This window comes from Pleurodeles waltl, chromosome 10 (genome assembly GCF_031143425.1).
Source record: "Pleurodeles waltl isolate 20211129_DDA chromosome 10, aPleWal1.hap1.20221129, whole genome shotgun sequence".
Classification (NCBI taxonomy): Eukaryota; Metazoa; Chordata; class Amphibia; order Caudata; family Salamandridae; genus Pleurodeles; species Pleurodeles waltl.
This window is the reverse complement of record NC_090449.1, coordinates 410,160,562-410,182,071: the sequence shown is the minus strand read 5'-3', so window position 1 is coordinate 410,182,071 and position 21,510 is coordinate 410,160,562.

Here is a 21,510-nt window from a genome sequence, read left to right as displayed (position 1 = left end):
ATTACCATGCCTCCTTTTCGCCTATAGGGAGGTACCCCAAAAAGGAGTGGGCTACAGCCCCTTTGAACTCCTCTTTGGTCACCCTGTGAGGGGTCCACTTGCTCTCACTAAGGAGGGTTGGGAACAAGCTTTAAAAGCTCCAAAACAGGACATAGTGGACTATGTACTTGGCCTGAGAAGTAGGATGGCTGAGTACATGAAAAAGGCCAGCAAAAACCTTCAGGCCAGCCAAGAGCTCCAAAAGCAATGGTATGACCAGAGGGTCAGTCCTGACAGAGTACCACCCAGGAAAGAAGGTGTGGGTACTGGAGCCTGTGGCCCTAAGAGCACTCCAGGACAAATGGAGTGGACCCCATCTAATTGTAGAGAAAAACGTGAGGTCACCTACTTCGTGGACCTAGGCACTGCCAGAAGCCCACTTAGGGTGCTTCATGTCAATTGCCAAAACCTTATTGTGACAGGACTGACTTAACCATGCTCGTGGCTACAGATGAGGGACAGGAAGAAGAGAGTGACCCTCTCCGTGATCTCTTCTCCACCACTGAAACTGATGGTTTAGTGGAGGGAGTGGTTCTAGCAGACTGCCTTACTGTTTAGCAGAAGGAATACTGTAAAAATCTCCTTGATCAGTTTTCTGAACTCTTCTGACTCATACCTGGTACAACTACTTGGTGTGAACATACAATTGACACTCGAGACAGTTTACCTGTCAAAAGTAAAATTTACAGGCAACCTGTCCATGTCAGAGATTGTATAAAAGCTGAAGTTCTGAAAATATTAGACCTTGGAGTTATTAAAGTCTTCTGATAGTTCCTGGGCTAGCCCAGTGGTGCTTGTCCCCAAACCTCATAACAAAGAAGGAAAGAGAGAAATGCTGTTTTGTGTGGACTATAGGGGTTTCAATACAGTAACCAAAACAGATGCTCACCCTATACCCATGGCAGATGAGCTAATAGATACACTGGTATCTGCCAAGTATCTCAGCACTTTTGACTTGACTGCAGGGTATTGGCAGATCAACATGTCAGAAGATGCTAAAGCAAAAACTGCATTTTCTACCATAGGAGGGAATTATCACTTCACAGTGATGCCCTTTGGTTTGAAAAATGCACCTGCCACTTTTCAGAGGCTGCTGAATACAGTCCTCCAGGGATTGGAAGCTTTTAGTGAAGTATATTTGGGAGAAATTGCTGTCTTTAGCTCCACCTTGGATGATCACCTTGTACACCTCTGGAAAGTTTTGGAGGCCCTGCAAAAGGCAAGCCTAACTATCAAGGCTTCAAAGTGCCAGATAGGACAAGGCAAAGTGGTTTATCTGGGCCACCTGGTTGGTGGGAAACAGATTGCAACACTTCAGGGGAAGATTCAGACAATTATGGACTGGGCTCCCCCTACAACTCAGACCCAGGTCAGAGCCTTCTTAGGTCTTACTGGGTATTACAGGAGGTTCATTAAGAATGCCTAAAAGGGTATTATGGACAGCTAGCTGTCAAAAATCTTTTGAGGAGCTGACGTGTGTGTTATTTCATGCAGGCTGCAATGGCAGGCCTGTGTAAGGGTTTGCCTGAGCTCCCTATGGGTGGAAAAAGAAATGCTGCACCCCATATGGATCTCCTGGAACCCCAATACCCTGGGTACCTAGGTACCATATACTAGGGATTTATAAGGGGGGTCCAGTCTGCCAATTGAAATTGGGAAATGAAGTCACTAGCCTGCAGTGACAAATGTAAAAGCAGAGAGAGTATAAGCACTGAGGTTCTGATTAGCAGAGCCTCAGTGACACAGTTAAGCACTATACAGACACACACATTAGGCTGTAAACTATGAGCACTGGGGTCCTGAGCAGCAGGATCCCAGTGAGACAGGCAAAAACATACTGGCATACAGGTAAAAATAGGAGTAACATGCCAAGGAAGATGGTATTTTCCTACAACTTGGACCATTGTTCCGGGATCCAAGTTTCCTTGCCCTCTTTGCTTATTGGCCTGAGCCCTAGTAAGAGGAAAGATATGCCCAGGAATGCCCAGAATTGTTCCATGGGCCTCCAACTCCAACTCAGCCCAAGCTGAAGTCTCCAAATCATTTCCTAATAGTCATTCTACAGGTAAGTCAATGGCTACCACAACTTTCTTTGGACCAGTAAGCCCCCCGTTGAGATTCACAACAGCCATGGGGTGGCTAACAGTGTAGTTATGAGCGTCTGTCACTTGGTACTGATGACCAAGTATGTGTTGCTCAGTGGCAACCAGTTTCTCCATCACAATAGAGACCCTGGCACCTGTGTCCCTGTAGGCCTCAACCTGAACACCATTTATTAGGGGTATTTGCTTATACTTATCCATGTTAAGGGGCCAAGGAACTAAAGTGGCTTGGTCAATGCCACCATCCGAGACTAAAACAGCCTCAGTGATCTCCCTAACTAGACCAACCCCCACTACATTACCTAATGGTGAGCCCAGCTACACCCTTTGACTGGCTATTAGTAGTGCTCTTCCCACCACCACTGCTATTACTAGGTGCACTTTTGGAAGCAGTGGGGGTTGTGGTGGTGGGAGGTTTGGTGTTTCTTTTTGGACAATTGGGGTCACTTGCCCATTGACCTTTGGCTTTAAAGAGATAACACCATGGCTTTTTCTGATTGTGAGAAGAGGATTTGTGCCCACCAACCCAGAGGATTTTGTGGACCTTATAAAGAATCAGAAGTTTTTTTATCTTTGTCCCCACCCTTGTCATGAGACTTACCATCCTTCTTCTTACTGTCTTTGTCATCCCCTGTATGAGCTTTTCAGCTCACTCTTATTCTGACCCATTTGTTTGCCTTCTTTCCCAATTCTTGTAGAAAGGTCAAATCTCAGTCCACAAGATACTGATGCAACAAATCAGACACACACTTATTCAATATATGCTCTCTCAGAATCAAGTTATATAGCCTTTCATAGTCAGTCACCTTACTGCCATTTAACCAACCTTCTAGGGCCTTCACTGAACAGTCTACAAAATCTGTCCAATCCTGTGATGACTCTTTTCTGGTCTCTCTGAACTTTATCCTGTATTGTTCAGTGGTTAAGCCCAAACCATCTAGGAGTGCACTTTTGAGTATATAGTAGTAATCTGCATCATCCTCCCTGACAATAAGGAGTCTGTCTCTCCCCTTGCCAGTGAAAGATAGCCATAGGATAGCAGCACACTGAACTTGAGGGACCCTCTGAACTTTACAGGCTCTCTCCAGTGCAGCAAACCACTGGTATATGTCATCTCCATCCTTGTAAGGAGGGACAACTTTATGCAGATCTCTTGAATCAAATGTAGGTTCCCTAACATTGGAATCCCTGAAACTTCTGCTGCCACCATGGGGAACTAACCCCAACCCCTGCCTTTCCCTTTCCACAGCCAGGGATTCACTGTCTAAGGCCAACTGTTGCTGCTGCAGCCTCAGTCTGGCCTCTTCTATCCTCAGCTTTCTGAGTTCCCTACCTAGGGACTGGCCCTCAGGGTTAGAAGTGTGGAATGCTTATGAAACAGAAGTAACAGTGGAATTGGCAGAGGCTGATCTTTCCCTAACTTGAGCCACCCTAGTGACCTGGCCTCTAGGTGTGAAGGGAGCCCTACTAGTGTATGAACCCTTCCCACTCCCAGTTACACCAGGGTGTTTGTTGACAAAAAGATCAGTGGAAGAACCCTCCCGAGGATTACCAGTGTACTCCTCTGAGCCTGCCTGGTTGGAATTATCCTCAACTTCCCCATCTGGCTGATCCTGACTAGTGGTAAGTCTCTGGTCATCCTTCAGTAGAAGATTTAAAAGGAAGTCCTTATTGTGGTTCTTCCCAATCCCTAAACTCCTTTCAATCCAGAGACCCCTCAAACTTCTAAAGTTAAGATTCTCATATTTTGTTTTCACAACTCTAGGGGTAGCCTCTGCAGAAAACATGTTGAAAGAAAAAGAGTTTAGGGAAGTGATTAAAAAGTTAGTAGACTAGCAGACCTAAATGTTTAGAGAAAAGAAGAAACTTTTCAGAGACTTTGTAAAACCTTTGCAAAGTTTAAAGAACTTTTTAGAAAGTTAGAAATTGCTTCTAGGTATAATTATGTATAGCTCTAAGTATTGGAGCAAGCGTTTCTTGTGAAAAGCACTCGTAACAAAGTGGTAAAGCAATTGCAAGTACTTATCCCACCACTGCACCACCAATGTAGGAGGCTGTCCTGCTTTGTAGTGGGTACCAATGGTACTTACACCTTATACCAGGTCCAGTTATCCCTTATTAGTGAAATGTAGTAGTGTTCTAGCAGCTTAGGCTGATAGAGGTTAGAGGTAGCTGTAGCAGAGCAGCTTAGGCTGAACTAGGAGACATGCAAAGCTCATGCAATACCACTTATAGTAACACAGTACTTATACACAAGTAAAGACAATACTCAATGTTACCAAAAATAAAGGTAGTTTATTTGGGTAACACAAGGCCAAAAATATCTTAGAGGCAATACTCCTTCTGGAGGTAAGTATTATACACAATATATACACTAGACACCAAAATAAGGTAAGTAATTAGACATAGGATAGTGCAAACAATAGGAAATGCTATAGAATAGAAAATAGGTCTAGGGGCAACACAAACAATTTACTAAGAAAGTGGAATGTGAATCACAAATTCCCCCCTAGACAAGTGTAGTGTGTAAAGAATCACTGGGATGGTAGGAAAACCACAAAGGTGAGTAAAATACCCCACCCCAGAGCCCAGGAAAGTAGGAGTTAAGTACTGCAAGTTTCCTTAGGACACACTATAAGTCGTGATTAGAGTTATTGCAAGAACCAAGCAAGACTGCAAACAACAAATGGTGGATTCCTGGACCTGAAGATCTGCAAAGAGAGGAGACCAAGTCCAGAAGTCGGAAGAAGTTCCAAGAAGGACAGGAGGCCCTGCCAACCCAGAAGAGGGTGCAAAAGAAGAGTTCCTGGTTGGACGAAGACTTCAGAAATGCACCAAAGGAAGACGTCTGCGGGTTTCTGCATGATGCACTGGATGTCCCAGGAAGAGATGTTGGAAGCAGCTGAGTTTCAGCGCTGGATTCATCAAACAAGCCTTGGTTCCGGCAAAGTCGCGTTTTGCATCAAAGTGCCGCTGTCTGGACCCAGGAGGGATCTGGGGGCCTCAACTCAGCTTGAGGAGGAAAAAGGAGCTATCAGCACTTCAGAAAGCCCTCGGCTGACCAGACAGCACTCACAGGAGTCCCAGGTCATGGGGACAAAGGAGGTGCAAAATGAGGTTGTTACAGCACTACAAATGAAGGTCCCCTGCCTCGGAGGTCAACTAAACGAGTTGAGTATCGCAGGATAGAGTGCTGGGGGACTGTGCCAGGCTGTACACAAAGGATTCTTGCAAATAGTGCACAGAGAACTCAGAAGGATAAGATGACACGGTGCACAGGGGTACTGTCACTAACGGAGAAGGCAAGCTCTTACCTCCTCTAAATTTGGCCAGCAGGATGTTAGGACAGTCTGTGTCGAAGGGGTCCACCACCTGTGTTCCAAGGAGCACACTCGTCACCAGGAGAGGAGTCCAAGAGGACCGATTGTCGACTTAGATTGTGCCTGCAAGAGCAGAGAAGTGACTCCATCATTCCAAATGAGATTTCTTTGGTACTTCTGGTGCAGGGTGAAGACAGGGAGTCCCCGGAGTGTGCACACTGTAGAAACTGTTGCAGATGCTGGCTGGTGCTGAAGTTGCAGATGAAAGGTATCCCTTGTGGATACTTGGTTGCTGTTACAGCGGTTTCTGGAGCAGGGTGTGGTTGATCCTTTGGAAATAAGTGGATAAGAGGATAAAGTAGTAGTTGCAGAGGATTCCTGCTGGAAACTTGCAAGTAGAATCTGAAGAGAACCCACAGGAGGGACCCTAAATAGCCCCGAGAGAGGGATTGGCTACCTTATCAGATCAGGTAAGGACCTATCAGGAGGGGTCTCTGATGTCAACTGCTGTCACTGGCCAGTCAAAGGCCTCCAGAATGACCCACACCTTGCAAAGCAAGATGGCTGAAGTCTGGGACACACTGGAGGAGCTCTGTGCACGACCCCTAGGGTGGTGATGGACAGAGGAGTTGTCACTGATCTTACCTTTGTCCAGTTTTGCACCAGAGCAGGGACAAGGGGTCCCTGAACCAGTGTAGACTGGCTTATGCAAGGAGGGCACCATCTGTGCCCTTCAAAGCATTTCCAGAGGTCCGGAGAGGCTACCCCTCCCAGCCTTTAACACCTATTTCCAAAGGGAAAGGGTGAAACACCCTCTCTCAGAGGAAATCCTTTGTTCTGCCTTCCTGGGACTGGGCTGCCCAGACCCCAGGAGGACAGAACCCTGTCTGTGGGGTGGCAGCAGCTGTAGCTGCAGAGAAAACCCCAGAGAGCTGGTTTAGCAGTACTGGGGGTCCATAGTGGAGCCCCCGGGATGCATGGAATTGGCTCCCCAATACCAGATTTGGAATGGGGGGACAATTTCATGATCTTAGACATGTTACATGGCCATATTAGGAGTTACCATTGTGAAGCTACATATAGGTATTGACCTATATGTAGTGCACGCGTGTAATGATGTCCCCGCACTCAAAAGGTCCGGGGAAATGGCACTGAACTATGTGGGGGCACATTTGCTAGTACAAGGGTTCCCTCTCACTTAGTAACTTTGCACCTATCCTTCTGCAAGTGAAGGTTAGACATATAGGTGACTTATAAGTTACTTAAGTGCAGTGAAAATGGCTGTGAAATAACGTGTGCGTTATTTCACTCCGGCTGCAATGGCAGTCCTGTGTAAAGGTTTGTCTGAGCTCCCTATGGGTCTCAAAAGAAATGCTGCAATCCATATGGATCTCCTGGAACCCCAATACCCTGGGTACCTAGGTACCATATACTAAGGAATTATAAGGGTGTTCTAGTATGCCAATTGAAATAGGTAAAAGTGGTCATTAGCCTATAGTGACAAATTTAAAGGCAGAGAGAGCATGAGAACTGAGGTTTTTTTTAGCAGAGCCTCAGTGACACAGTTAGGCAATACACAGGTATACACATTCAGGCCACAAACTATGAGCACTGGGGTCCTGGCTAGCAGGATTCCAGTGAGACAGGCAAAAACATACTGACATACATGTAAAATTGGGGGTAACATGAAAAGAAAGATGGTACTTTCCTACACATATCTTGATGCTATTGTTGCATCCAGTTCCACCTGGGATGATCACCTGGTCCACCGCAAGGAAGTGCTTCAAGCCCCTCAACAGGCCATACCGACTATCAAGGCAAGTAAGTGTCAGGTAGGGCAAGGATCTGTAGTGTACCTGGGCCACCACCAGGTGGCCCAGGTACACTACATCCCCAGTCCATGATCGAGACAACTCTGGTCTGGGAAGCTCTAAAAACACAGACTCAGGTCAGAGACTTTTTAGTCTTGACTGGGTATAATGGGAGGTTTGTGAATGGTTATGGTACCACAGTTACACCACTTACCGAGTTAACCTCCAAAAAGCAGCCAAGGAAAGTCATCTGGACTGATTTATGTCAAAAGGCCTTTGACACCCTGAAGGAAGATTTGTCTCAGCACCCGTCCTAAAAGCATCTGACTTAAATAACGGTTGTTGTCCAAACCTATGCTTCAGAGCATGGGTCTGTCACAGCTAAATGACTGGGATCAGGTTCAACCGGTAGCCTTTATTAGCAGGCAACTCCTCCACAAATAGCAGCATTGGAGTGCCATTGAGAGGGAAGTCTTTGCTAGGACTCACTTCAAAGTTCAAACTGACCACAGATCTCACAGATGGCCTATGCATATGTAAGGACAGAATCCTACACCCTTCATGGTATGGACTTGACAGTGGTGCACAGGCCTTGGGCTGACGTTGCCAATGCAGATGGCCTTTCCAGGTTCGTCCACTTAGATGATGAGAATCACCAGGATAAGGGTTAAGTTGCTTATCACCTTTCGTCTGGAGGAGGACCATGGAAGAAAATGCCTCTTTTTTCATGTTCACAACCCATATTTTTTGACTGATGCTTCTGGTTTTTTGTGAGAGCACAGTGGAGACTGCTAACCATACCTCAGTGCCATATGCATATTTCATGCTGAATTGCATACACCCAATTAGCAAGACCTGACTTACTTATAAGTCCCTAGTATATGGCAAACAGGTACCCAGGGCATGTAAGACAGTGTATCCACTCAGGGCTGCGGCACTGTTTGTGCCACCTTCATGTGACAACATACAAAATTGCTCCCAGTCTGCCACTGCAGATTGGAAGGCCAGTGTTTTGATTTCCAGTTCGACTTAGGCATTTAATCCTATGGCAAAGCCACCATAACCCTTAGCATCATATGCAAGTCTCCCCTATTGAGTACTGTGGCAGGGGGCAATATTTTGCTAAGTAAAACATATGGTTTATATTATGTCTTAGAAGCAACACTTCCAAATTGTTGTTTTACTGCTGGCAAAGTTGATAGCCCCATTCTCTAATACAGAGTTAATGGGTGGCATCCCAACCTCGCTAAGCTTTGACTAGTACTACTAAACTGGGTCAAATTCATGTCACTATTAATAGTAGGCAGCTTTTAGAAGGTTGCCCCTCTGTATTCTGCTTATCCAGCAGCCTCACAAAGACATACACCCTCAGACATGTTTCTTACCACCTGGGGAGACATGTTAACAACTTCTAGGATCAGGATCAAAGAGCAGTGCTGCAGTAGCGAGTTGTCACCTCCTCTGCCTGGATGGCCTCTCGTGGGGTAGCCCAGAGGCAAGCTTCAAAGAGGATGCCGCCTTTGATCGGCCACCTGGCCCAACACCCCTGAGCAGGATGCCTTTTGTTCCTGTAGACTGCGTGGAGACAGGGTCAGAGAGGGGATCATCACCTCCTAACTGGTTTTACTGTGGGATTGTTGCCCTCAGGTAGTCACACCTCTAGAATGGGCTTGCTTGCCCCTGACATTGGAGGAAGGGGCATGCCATCTTGAAAGGAGCAAGAATATGGCATTCTGGGATAGCCAGATGCCACACATCACAGGAACTTGATCACTAGGTAGAAGAGGACCCAGTAGCCCATTGGCTAGAGACCGCATGGTCCCCTTGGGGACACGTTCCTGGGATAAATATAGCACCCCTAGTACGTTGACCGTCAGTACTCTCTAGACTTGGAAGGAGGACGAGAAGAAAACCACATTGCACCCATTGGAAGCTCACAAAGGAACTCTATGATGCTGAGGGGACTGCAATTGCTGCACTTTGGGCTAGCGGAATTTGGATCCTGTTATGAGTGCCTGCCGTGGAGAAAGGTTGGTCAAAAGCAGTGACTCTAAGGATCAGCAAGCAGACCTCCCAAACCAGCATTAGGGATATGAAAGCTGGAAGAAGCTAAGTTGCATATTTGGTAGCCACTGCAGACGTCTTGCCTCTATCTGACACCAGGCACCCCAAAGTGCAAGTTGTATATAGACAAAAGGTGCACTCGCTTCAGCTTGACCCATGAGGCTTTGTTACCTAAGGTGGGCACCAGCCTCCACCAAAGATTTGTACTGTGACCGCTGTGTTGAAATGTGCAGGGTCTGTGTAGGAAAGTACCATCTTGCCTGGCATGTTACCCCCATATTTCAATGTATATATGTTGTTTTAGTCTATGTGTCACTGGGACCCTGCCAGGCAGAGCCCCAGTGCTCATACGCATGTGCCCTGTATGTGTTCCCTGTGTGATGCCTAACTCTCTCACTGAGGCTCTGCTAACCAGAACCTCAGTGGTTATGCTCTCTCTGCTTTCCAAATTTGTCACTAACAGGCTAGTGACTAAATTCACCAATTCACATTGGCATACTGTAACACCCATATAATTCCCTAATATATGGTACTGAGGTACCCAGGGTATTGGGGTTCCGCTGCAGCATTTCTTTTGCCACCCATAGGGAGCTCTGACAATTCTTACACAGGCCTGCCAGTACAGCCTGAGTGAAATAACTTCCACGTTATTTCACAGCCATTTACCACTGCACTTAAGTAACTTATAAGTCACCTATATGTCTAACCTTCACCTGCTGAAGGTTGGGTGCCAAGTTACTTAGTGTGTGGGCACCCTTGCACTAGCAAAGGTGCCCCCACATCGTTCAGGGCAAATTCCCCAGACTTTGTGAGTGCAGGGACACCATTACACGCGTGCACTGTACATAGGTCACTACCTATGTACAGCGTCACAATGGTAACTCCGAACATAGCCATGTAACATGTCTAAGATCATGGAATTGTCACACCAATGCCATTCTGGCATTGGGGGGAAAATTCCATGATCCCCCGGGTCTCTAGCATAGTACCCGGGTGCTGCCAAACTGCCTTTCCGGGGTCTCCACTGCAGCTGGGGCTGCTGCCAACCGCTTAGACAGGTTTCTGCCCTCCTGGGGTCCAGGCAGCCCTGGCCCAGGAAGGCAGAACAAAGAACTTCCTCTGAGAGAAGGACTAACACCCTCTCCCTTTGGAAATAGGTGTGAGGGCTGGGGAGGAGTAGCCCATCTCCGCATAAGCCAGTCTACACTGGTTTAGGGATCCCCCAGTCCTGCTCTGGCGCGAAACTGGACAAAGGAAAGGGGAGTGACCACTCCCCTGACCTGCACCTCCAGGGGAGGTGCCCAAAGCTCCTCCAGTGTGTCCCAGACCTCTGTCATCTTGGAAACAGAGGTGTTTGTGGCACACTGGACTGCTCTGAGTGGCCAGTGCCAGCAGGTGACGTCAGAGGCTCCTTCTGATAGGCTCTTACCTCTCTTGGTAGCCAATCATCCTTCCTTGGTAGCCAAACCTCCTTTTCTGGTTATTTAGGGCCTCTGCTTTGGGGAATTCTTCATATAACGAATGCAAGAGATCATCAGAGTTCCTCTGCATCTCCCTCTTCACCTTCTGCCAAAAGGATCGACCGCTGACTGCTCAGGATGCCTGCAAAACTGCAACAAAGTAGCAAGACGACTGCTAGCAACCTTGTATTGCCTCATCCTGCTGGCTTTCTCAACTGTTTCCAGGTGGTGCATGCTCTGGGGGTAGCCTGCCTCCTCTCTGCACCAGGTGCTCTGAAGAAATCTCCTGTGGGCCGACGGAATCATCCCCCTGCAACCAAAAGACTGCATCACTGGTCCTCTGGGTCCCCTCTCAGCACAACGAGCGTGGTCCCTGGAACTCAGCAACTCTGTCCAAGTGACTCCCACAGTCCAGTGACTCTTCAGTCCAAGTTTGGTGGAGGTAAGTCCTTGCCTCCCCACGCTAGACTGCATTGCTGGGTACCGCGTGATTTGCAGCTGCTCTGGCTCCTGTGCACTCTTCCAGGATTTCCTTTGTGCACAGCCAAGCCTGGGTCCCCGACACTCTAACTTGTAGTGCACAACCTTCTGAGTTGTCCTCCGGCGTCGTGGGACTCCCTTTTGTGACTTCATATGGACTCCGGTTCACTCTTCTTCCAAGTGCCTGTTCAGGTACTTCTGTGGGTGCTGCCTGCTTCTGTGAGGGCTCCCTGTCTTGCTGGGTGCCCCCTCTGTCTCCTCTTCCAAGTGGCGACATCCTGGTCCCTCCTGGGCCACAGCAGCACCCAAAAACCTCTAACGCAACCCTTGCAGCTAGCAAGGCTTGTTTGCGGTCTTTGTGCATCGAAACACCTCCGCAAGCTTCACCGCACTGTGTGACATGCATCCTCCAAAGGAGAAGTTTGTAGCTCTCTTCTTTCTTGTAGAACTCCAAGCTTCTTCAAACAGGTAGCAGCTTCCTTGCACCCTCTGCTGGCATTTCCTGGGTTCCTGCCCACTCTCGACACTGTTGCGACTATTGGACTTGGTCCCCTTGTCTTACAGGTACTCAGGTCTGGAAATCCACTGTTGTTGCATTGCTGGTGTTTGTTCTTCCTGCAGAATACCCCTATTACGACTTCTGTGCTCTCTGGGGATAGTAGGTGCACTTTAAACCTACGTTTCAGGGTCTTGGGGAGGGCTATTTTTCTAACCCTCACTGTTTTCTTACAGTCCCAGCGACCCTCTACAAGGTCACATAGGTTTGGGGTCCATTCGTGGTTCGCATTCCACTTTTGGAGTATATGGTTTGTGTTGCCCCTATCCCTATGTGTCCCCATTGCATCCTATTGTAACTATACATTGTTTGCACTGTTTTCTAAGACTATACTGCATATTTTTGGTATTGTGTACATATATCTTGTGTATATTTGCTATCCTCATACTGAGGGTACTCACTGAGATACTTTGGCATATTGTCATAAAAATAAAGTATCTTTATTTTTAGTATATCTGTGTATTGTGTTTTCTTACGATATTGTGCAAGTGACACTAGTGGTACTGTAGGAGCTTCACTCGTCTCCTAGTTCAGCCTAAGCTGCTCTGCTAAGCTACCATTATCTATCAGCCTAAGATGCTAGACACCCTATACACTAATAAGGGATACCTGGGCCTGGTGCAAGGTGTAAGTACCCCTTGGTACACACTACAAGCCAGTCCAGCCTCCTACATTGGTTGTGCAGCGGTGGGATAAGTACTTTGCAACTACTTACCAGAGAAAAATATACAAAACAAGTTCAGTGTATGTACACCTAACCAAAAAGTTTTGCATTTCCTCTTTTCACTCTTTTTCTAAGTGCTGAAAAGTACCTCTAAACTTTCTAAAAGTTCTTAAAAAGTTTTAAAAGTTTTTTTCTGTCTTTCCAAAAGTTCTGAAAAACTTTTTCTTCACTTTTTCTATCACTTAAACTCTTTCTAAAAATGTCTGGCACAGGCCAAACTGTTGATCTGTCCAAACTTGCTTATGATAACCTTAGCTGGAAAGAAGCAAGGAGTCTCTGCATAGATAGAGGTTTAAGTGTAAGGAAGAATCCTTCTAGAGAACTGTTGGTTAACATGCTTAAAGAACAAGATAAGGCCAGAGGTGCCCCATCTGTTGAAAAAGTAGCTAATGGTTCCCAATCTGAACCAGGGACTCCCCTAGAAAAAGATTCAGGGAGGAAACTTACTAGCCTGCCCAATACTAGACAACCTAGCATAGTTGGTACTTATGTAGAGTCACACCATACTGATAGTGTGGTCTCACATCATAGCAAACGTATTTCTTCACATCATAGTAGAAGTGATGTTTCTGTTAACCAAGCTGTTAGGATGCCTTCTGTTAGGGCCAGGTCTCCTTCTGTCCATTCTCATCATACTTCTGTTTCTAGGCATGTCCCTCCCACCCACCCTGATGACAGAGTGTTAGAAAGGGATCTCAATAGATTGAGAGTGGAGGAATCCAGGCTGAAGCTCAAAAAGCAACAGCTGGATTTAGATAGGCAGTCCTTAGAAATTGAAAGAGAAAGACAGAAAATTGGGTTTGAAACCCATGGTGGCAGCAGCAGTATTCCCCATAGTCATCCTGCAAGAGAGCATGATTCCAGGAATCTGCATAAGATAGTTCCCCCTTATAAGGAGGGGGATGACATTAACAAGTGGGTTGCTGCACTTGAAAGGGCCTGTGTTGTACAGGATGTCCCTCAAAGGCAGTGGGCTGCTATCCTATGGCTATCATTTAGTGGAAAGGGTAGGGATAGGCTCCTTACTATGAAAGAAAGTGATGCCAATAATTTTACAGTTCTTAAGAATGCACTCCTGGATGGTTATGGCTTAACCACTGAACAGTACAGGATGAAGTTCAGAGAGACCAAAAAGGAGTCTTCACAAGACTGGGTTGATTTTGTTGACCATTCAGTGAAGGCCTTGGAGGGGTGGTTACATGGCAGTAAAGTTACTGATTATGAAAGCCTGTATAACTTGATCCTGAGAGAGCATATTCTTAATAATTGTGTGTCTGATTTGTTGCACCAGTACCTGGTGGACTCTGATCTGACCTCTCCCCAAGAATTGGGAAAGAAGGCAGACAAATGGGTCACAAGTTCATACAGGGGGTGACAAAGATGGCAATAAGAAGAAGGATGGTAAGTCTTCGGACAAGGGTGGGGACAAATCTAAAAATGAGTCTTCATCAGGCCCACAAAAACACTCTGGTGGGGGTGGTGGGCCCAAATCCTCTTCTAATCAAAACAAAGAAAAGAAACCATGGTGCTATTTATGTAAAATAAAAGGCCATTGGACAACAGATCCCAGTTGTCCAAAGAAAAGCACCAAGCCTCCTACCATTACAACCCCTACTGCTACACCTATTGTCACTACTAATAGCAGTGGTGGTGGGAGCAAACCTACTAATAGCCAATCCAAGGGAGTAGCTGGGCTCACTATTGGTAACTTAGTTGGGGTTGGTCTGATTAGGGAGACCACAGAGACTGTGTTAGTCTCTGAGGGGGCTATTGATTTAGCCACCTTGGTTGCTTGTCCCCTTAACATGGATAAGTACAAGCAACTACCCCTAATAAATGGTGTTGAGGTTCAGGCCTACAGGGACACTGGTGCCAGTGTTACAATGGTAATAGAGAAACTGGTCCACCCTGAACAACACCTACTTGGTCACCAGTACCAAGTAACCGATGCTCATAACAACACCCTTAGCCACCTCATGGCTGTTGTGAATCTCAACTGGGGGGGGGGGGGTTACTGGCCCAAAGAAAGTTGTGGTTGCCTCAGATTTACCTGTAGACTGTCTATTAGGGAATGATTTAGAGACATCAGCTTGGGCAGAAGTGGAGTTGGAGGCTCATGCAGCAATGCTGGGCATTCCAGGGCATATTTTTGCTTTGACCAGGGCTCAGGCCAAAAAGCAAAAAGGACAGGGTGACTTGGATCCTGGAAGAATGGACCAAGTGCTCCCTAAAGCTAGGGCTAGTAGAAGTAAATTACTACCTACTATCCCTCCCTCTACAGTGGATTCTTATTCTGAGGAAGAAGAATTTCCACCCTGTGCAGAACCTACACCAGAGGAGCTGGAAGCAGACACTGCTGAGCTTTTGGGTGAAGGGCGGCCTGCCAGGGAGGAGCTGAGTGTGGCACAGCAGACCTGTCCCACACTAGAGGGTCTAAGACAGCAAGCTGTCAAACAAGCAAATGGGGATATCAGTGACTCTGACAGAGTTTACTGGGAGGACAACCTCTTGTACACTGAAGCAAGGGATCCAAAACCTGGAGCTGCCAGGAGATTGGTGATTCCTCAGGAGTACAGAAAGTTCCTCCTAACTCTTGCTCACGACATTCCCTTAGCTGGACATTTGGGGCAAATGAAAACTTGGGACAGGCTTGTTCCCTTGTTTCATTGGCCTAGAATGTCAGAGGACACAAAATAATTTTGTAAGTCCTGTGAAACCTGTCAAGCCAGTGGCAAGACATGTGGCACCCCAAAGGCACCCCTTATTCCACTGCCTGTGGTTGGGGTTCCTTTTGAAAGGGTAGGGGTTGACATAGTTGGCCCCCTTGACCCTCCTACTGCTTCAGGCAATAGGTTTATCTTGGTGGTAGTGGACCATGCCACCAGATATCCTGAAGCAATTCCTCTAAGGACCACTACAGCACCTGCAGTGGCAAAGGCCCTCCTGGGAATCTTTTCCAGGGTGGGCTTCCCAAAAGAGGTGGTATCAGACAGGGGAAGCAATTTCATGTCTGCTTACTTAAAGGCCATGTGGAAGGAGTGTGGGGTGACATACAAGTTCACTACACCCTATCATCCACAAACAAATGGACTGGTGGAGAGATTTAACAAAACTCTCAAAGGCATGATTATGGGACTCCCTGAAAAACTCCGCAGGAGATGGGATATCCTTTTACCATGCCTCCTTTTTGCTTACAGTGAGGTACCCCAGAAAGGAGTGGGCTTCAGCCCATTTGAACTCCTATTTGGTCACCCTGTGAGAGGTCCTCTTACACTTGTTAAGGAGGGTTGGGATCAACCTTTAAAAGCTCCAAAGCAAGACATAGTGGACTATGTACTTGGCCTCAGATCAAGGATGGCTGAGTACATGAAAAAGGCCAGTAAAAACCTTCAGGCCAGCCAAGAGCTCCAGAAGCAATGGCATGATCAGAAGGCTGTTTTGGTTCAGTACCAACCAAGGCAGAAAGTGTGGGTCTTGGAGCCTGTGGCCCCAAGTGCACTTCAAGATAAATGGAGTGGACCCCACACAATTGTTGAGAAAAAGGGTGAAGTCACCTACTTAGTTGACTTAGGCACTGCCAGGAGTCCCCTTAGGGTGCTCCATGTCAATCGCCTGAAACCCTACTATGACAGGGCTGATCTCACCCTGCTCATGGCAAGTGATGAGGGACAGGAAGAAGACAGTGATCCTCTACCTGATCTCTTCTCTTCCACAGAACAAGATGCTCTAGTGGAAGGCGTTGTACTGGCAGATTGTCTTACTGCAGAGCAGAAAGTGTGGTTCTAAAAATTCTGGACCCATGTAATTTACTTTGCCACAGCAGTACGATTTTAGTATCAAAAGACCGATAATGACTAGTACACTAAGCATGAGCATTTTCGCTCTATTCCAGCAGCGTTTTCACCTCGAAATCGCCATTTTCGTCCTGCACTCGTGGCTCCCATTTTATACACGGCAGCCATTTTTAAAAGTTGCCCTCACATAGGCTTATAATACAGTCAGATTTGATTCCAAGGACACGTACACCTTGATTGACTTTTCTCTGACCTGGGCAAGCTGGAACCATTGCCTCAGGCCAAACCTGTTTGGTCAGTCCCTCTCCCAGTGGCCGAATCAGATAGCATCAAGGCACACCAGGCCATAAAACCCTTATTATCGCTCACACACCCTGCCTAACTTGCTCACACCTGCACCTGCTCTTTTCTTCTTCTTACTTTACGAGGGGGAGGTGCCCGTTTTTATTGGGGGTCCACACTTATCTGATGTGAAATTCTAGGCCTTGCCGGGTAATTTATTATGGGCTGGATGACATGAAATATGAGGTTTCATCATGACACTGGTTTTTCCTTTGTAGTGAAAACATGTGAATGACCAACCAAAATGTCAAGAATGTTTGCCTGAAGCTTAAAAAACTGTATATAAGGAAACCTGATTTTGCATTGACACACAGTCTCCTGAGAACATACAAATCGTGCTGTTGTACTTCTAGGACACTTGTCAATTGGTTGCAGCCAATAAATTCGATCTTTGACTTCACCTAGAAGACTCTGAGTTTCTGTAGTCTGAATCAGGAAAGTACCCGAGGTCTTTGGGTGTACCCTGGCACCGCTGGGTTACCGGATCAGTACCGGTTCTGAAAAACCCAGTACCTCAGTTGGCGCCAAAACGTGGGGCGATACCAGCGGTACCGGTCCAAGCCTGAGGTCCGTGGGGAGCTTCGTGTGAAAATTCTGGAGGAAGGCCGCCACTTCATCGACCCCTGCATGTCGACGTGGTCCGAAAGTCTTTGTTGCGAGGTTCCCCGCTTCCCGACGGCTATGAAGGACTGCTGCCCTGGCTATCGCCCTGATTTGGACCCTTGATTTTTGGTAGAGCGAAACGATAAGACGAGTCTTCTGGTGACGTCATTGATATTTTCAGTTAAGTATAAGTGGAGCGTCTCCCAGTCCTTAGTTGGACACTTGGTTTGGTCCTTAGTTGGACACTTGGTTTGGTCCTTAGTTGGACATTTGGTTTTGGTATCCCTTTGGGATCACTTTGATTTGGAACTTGCAAGTACCAAAGCCGAAGGACTCGTGTATTCACGAGACTATCGTAAACGATAATCCTTTGAAGTTTGAAGCTAGACTAGTGAGCGAAGATGCCTGGTCTTAGCAGACTTGGAAATTTGTTTTGTCTTGGTTGTAAAAGGGACTCCCGGTTGGAGGACTCATGTCCGGTTCCTCCGATTGGAACTCCAACCTATGAACTATATGTGAAGCACGGAGTGGGCCCCATCACGTTTAATAAAGTATGGGTCCGCTATTCTTGGAAATAATTGAGAAAAGTTTTCTTTTTTTTCTTGTAAATATGACTTACAACTAGGATCTGCAAACGGTTCTGTAAGTAAATTGCGACGGCGCTATTTATGAAAAATGGCTAAAGCGCGCTGTATTGTGTGTACTGAGTGTTTTCTGTTTATATCTGAAATGAGCTCAATGTGTGTTTGTGGGTCTTCTTGATGTTTACAGTTTGTTAAGTAAAATGTTGGTTAATTAATATTAAGTAGAAACTTAGAAAAAATCCAGAAATGAACCATGTGATGTGCTAACATAGCTATATGTTGCTCTTTAATTTATAGAATGAGCAATTGTGCACATATACAAAACTGCTGTTAAATGCTTAATAAATTAGAAAACACATTCAATAAATATAAATAGGGCCCCCCCCAAAAAAAAAAAAAAAAAAAAAAAAAAACGAAATTATCTATTTTCAATTCAGCCAGCACTTTCCCAGTTAAACATGGGTGGAATTTTGCATAACCTTCCTTTTAAATGAAAGTGGCGCAAAAATGTGACGCATTTCAAGTTAGGCTTATGCGCTTAGGCTTGTGAGTTAATATATCCCAAATAATAGGCAAGGGATGCAGCTTGCTTTTATATGTGGAATTATCACCAAAAAAAAAATAATTGGGTTTTTATTTTTTTTTAAAGAAAATTATTAATTATGGAAAAATTATTTAAAAAAATAAGTGCCTTTCAAAATCGTTTTTTAATATTTATAAAGCTTAATACCTATACTATGACCTCCTAACATTAAAATTTAATTCAAGTTATGTTGCACCACTAAAATGACATTTGTATGTGCAATTTTCCCTTGGCGCAGGAGCAAACAAGCTCATTTCTATAAAGTATAAGTTAATATTTTCAATGGCTGACTCATGGATTGTGTAATAGACATTCTGGTAATGCATATTATGCAAGAAAATTGTAGGATATTGATTTTTTAATGCCTAAAATATCAAAGTCGATTTTGGGCAAAAGCACTGTTTAAACTGCATTTTCTTTCATTCAGAGTACTTTTTAAAGTGTCTCAGGCTTCAGTAAATGCATACATTTAGGTTTGATATATATTTGCAGGTTGTGCCTTCTTATGATTCAATGAGTCAATGTGCCAGTACAAAGGCTTGTTTTAATATCAAGGTTGAAGGTTCTAACTTCAGCTGGGCCTACTGAGACGTTCATTCATTCGAGGTTGATGAAATATGTACCATTGCATGGGATTGCAACAAGCATTTATTCTAACAACTGGTATGTGTGTTATTAAGGTGTGTGAATTATTCACAGTAAATGTAGTTTAATAATCTGGAAATAGAGATGATTTTTTTTTACAGTGGAAATTGTAGGTGCCAAATTAATATGGAGTGTCAGTGTAACAATTTTTACTTTTAGAAAGGTAAAACTAAGGTGGCTTGATGTTGCGAAGTAACTGACAAGAGGGTAACAGTTAAGTAATGGAAATTTATTTTCATGTATTTGGTCCTATCATGAATTGTTCTTGCTGGTCCTGTATGTTAGAAGAGAAACAGTAAAGTTATATTTGACAGCAGATTTCCATTGCCTGGTGATCTACTGTCAAAAGGAGGGTAAGGATTTTAAACCTGGCAAATTAAACAGGCCCAAATATTGGGTTTTGGGCTGCAGGTTTACAGTGCATAAAGTACATGACATGGTATTGTGTGCCACCGCTTATTCACACATGCTATTGTTTTGTCTATGCTTTTTGTGCTTGATACACAGGAAGTATATCTGATGGCTTGACGTTTTGTGCGTTTTTATTATTTTTTAATGGTTTTTTGCATGTTTGTTGCTGCTTTTGATACTATTACAAGCTCCCCTGTGTTGTGAGGGGATGGTCATGACGATGCCCATCGCTACGCAACAGTTGGTTGAACTTGTTCTGGTTACTAAATTCCACAGATAATGATATTTCATGCTGTGAACATAAAAGACAACACTTCACCAGTGAATGTCTATTTGGCTATAATGGTATTGAAGGAAAATAAAAAGAGATATACAGGATCAAAGTGTGTCACCTGCAGTTAGTCACGTTCCTGCCCCTTCCCTTAAAGGAACAGGCAGCCCTACATTTATGTATCCTTGATTGGACCTAAGGATGAAATTATAGATCTGTGACTCAAGGTGGCCTAATTTCTATATTACATTAGTTAATGATGTTCTGTTTCCTAAGTAGCATATGGCTTTCGTTCCTTAAAAGAAAACCAGGTTTTCATTTTTTCCTGAAGAAGGAACTGAAACATTAGCTAGGAGTACCGTATATGTTGTAGTCGCCAACAGTAGAGTTAAAATTTGTGTAACTTTGGCCTTTGTGTATCACCCGTACTCTCGGTGTTGTGTCACATGCCTGACTATCACCCAAATAATTTTTTTTTGTTCTTCCTATAGATTTTTTCTTTTGTTACTTCCCCTGACCAATGTCGCATCATGCTTAGTTATTGAGATTTTAGCTATGTCCTAGTCCCATTTCTCTTTTTCGAATTCCTTTCACCAGTCAGCCCTTTTATTATTATTGATGTATTGTTCAGGTTCACATTTCCAGACTGCAGTGATGTACCAGGGACCCCCATGTTATGTATAATTCCCTTTGGTATGACCAGACTGGTTTTCAAGAATTTGCCTTAGGCCTGCTTCAATGTTTTCCAGCCTGACTGTCAGGGTAGCGATAGACTGGTTAACTGACTCAATATTATAGTAAGACAAGTTTTCCATCTCAATAGGAGATATCTTATGTTTACCTTTTTGAACATGACGAATTTTCAATGTCTATTTTAATTTGGTTTTCGGTTCCCTTCTGTTCCTGCTACTTTAATTTTTGGTGGGATCAGATGTGTCCTAATCATGCAAATATCAGGACCCTCTAATTCTTGTCTTTTTGTTTGCACATTTGACTATTAGCCTGTGTATTGCATAGTGCACCTGATGCACAGTTTTTAAAGGAAGGTGTCTACATGTCCCTGATAATCGGTATCATGTGATTTCTCTATTGAGATGTTCTAAGGTAAGGAGGAACACCTAGACTTAATCATTGAGGCAAATATGTGTTTACCCCATTAGACAATGCCACTGTGTGAGGAAATCCATTCAGATAGAATTCTCATGTAGCTATAGATGGCAGAGAATAATGGAGAGAACCCAATTAAAGATGCTAGAGACCCTGTTTTGCCCTTCTGCCTTTGTCTTTGTATTTTATGCCCATGGTGTATGGCTACTCCTTTGAAGATTGCAGACCACCTGCTTGCAGTCCCCTTGTTAAAAACCATGAACTGTTTTTTTTACTAAATTGAAGGAAACTAACAACTGTGGCACATTTCCTACGTCACTAGATTCTGCGGGTATCAAGTCATAATAACCTGCAGGACATTGATTTAAGCCTAATTCCCATCAGTGACAGCTACAGATGAAAGACGGACGTCTTGGCCCTACAGTCTCAGCACCCAGAAAGTAGCAAAGCTGGACAGCGATCGCCAGCGCATGGTATCGTACTTGCTCCATCAGACGGCGTTGGACATCACAAAACCAAAGTTTCAGTGTAAAAGAGCTAAAGAGAAGGATTCCTGTTGTTGATGGCAGAGCTGTTTTGAGGTTTCATTTCTCTACCTGTCATGTGCTTGTAAC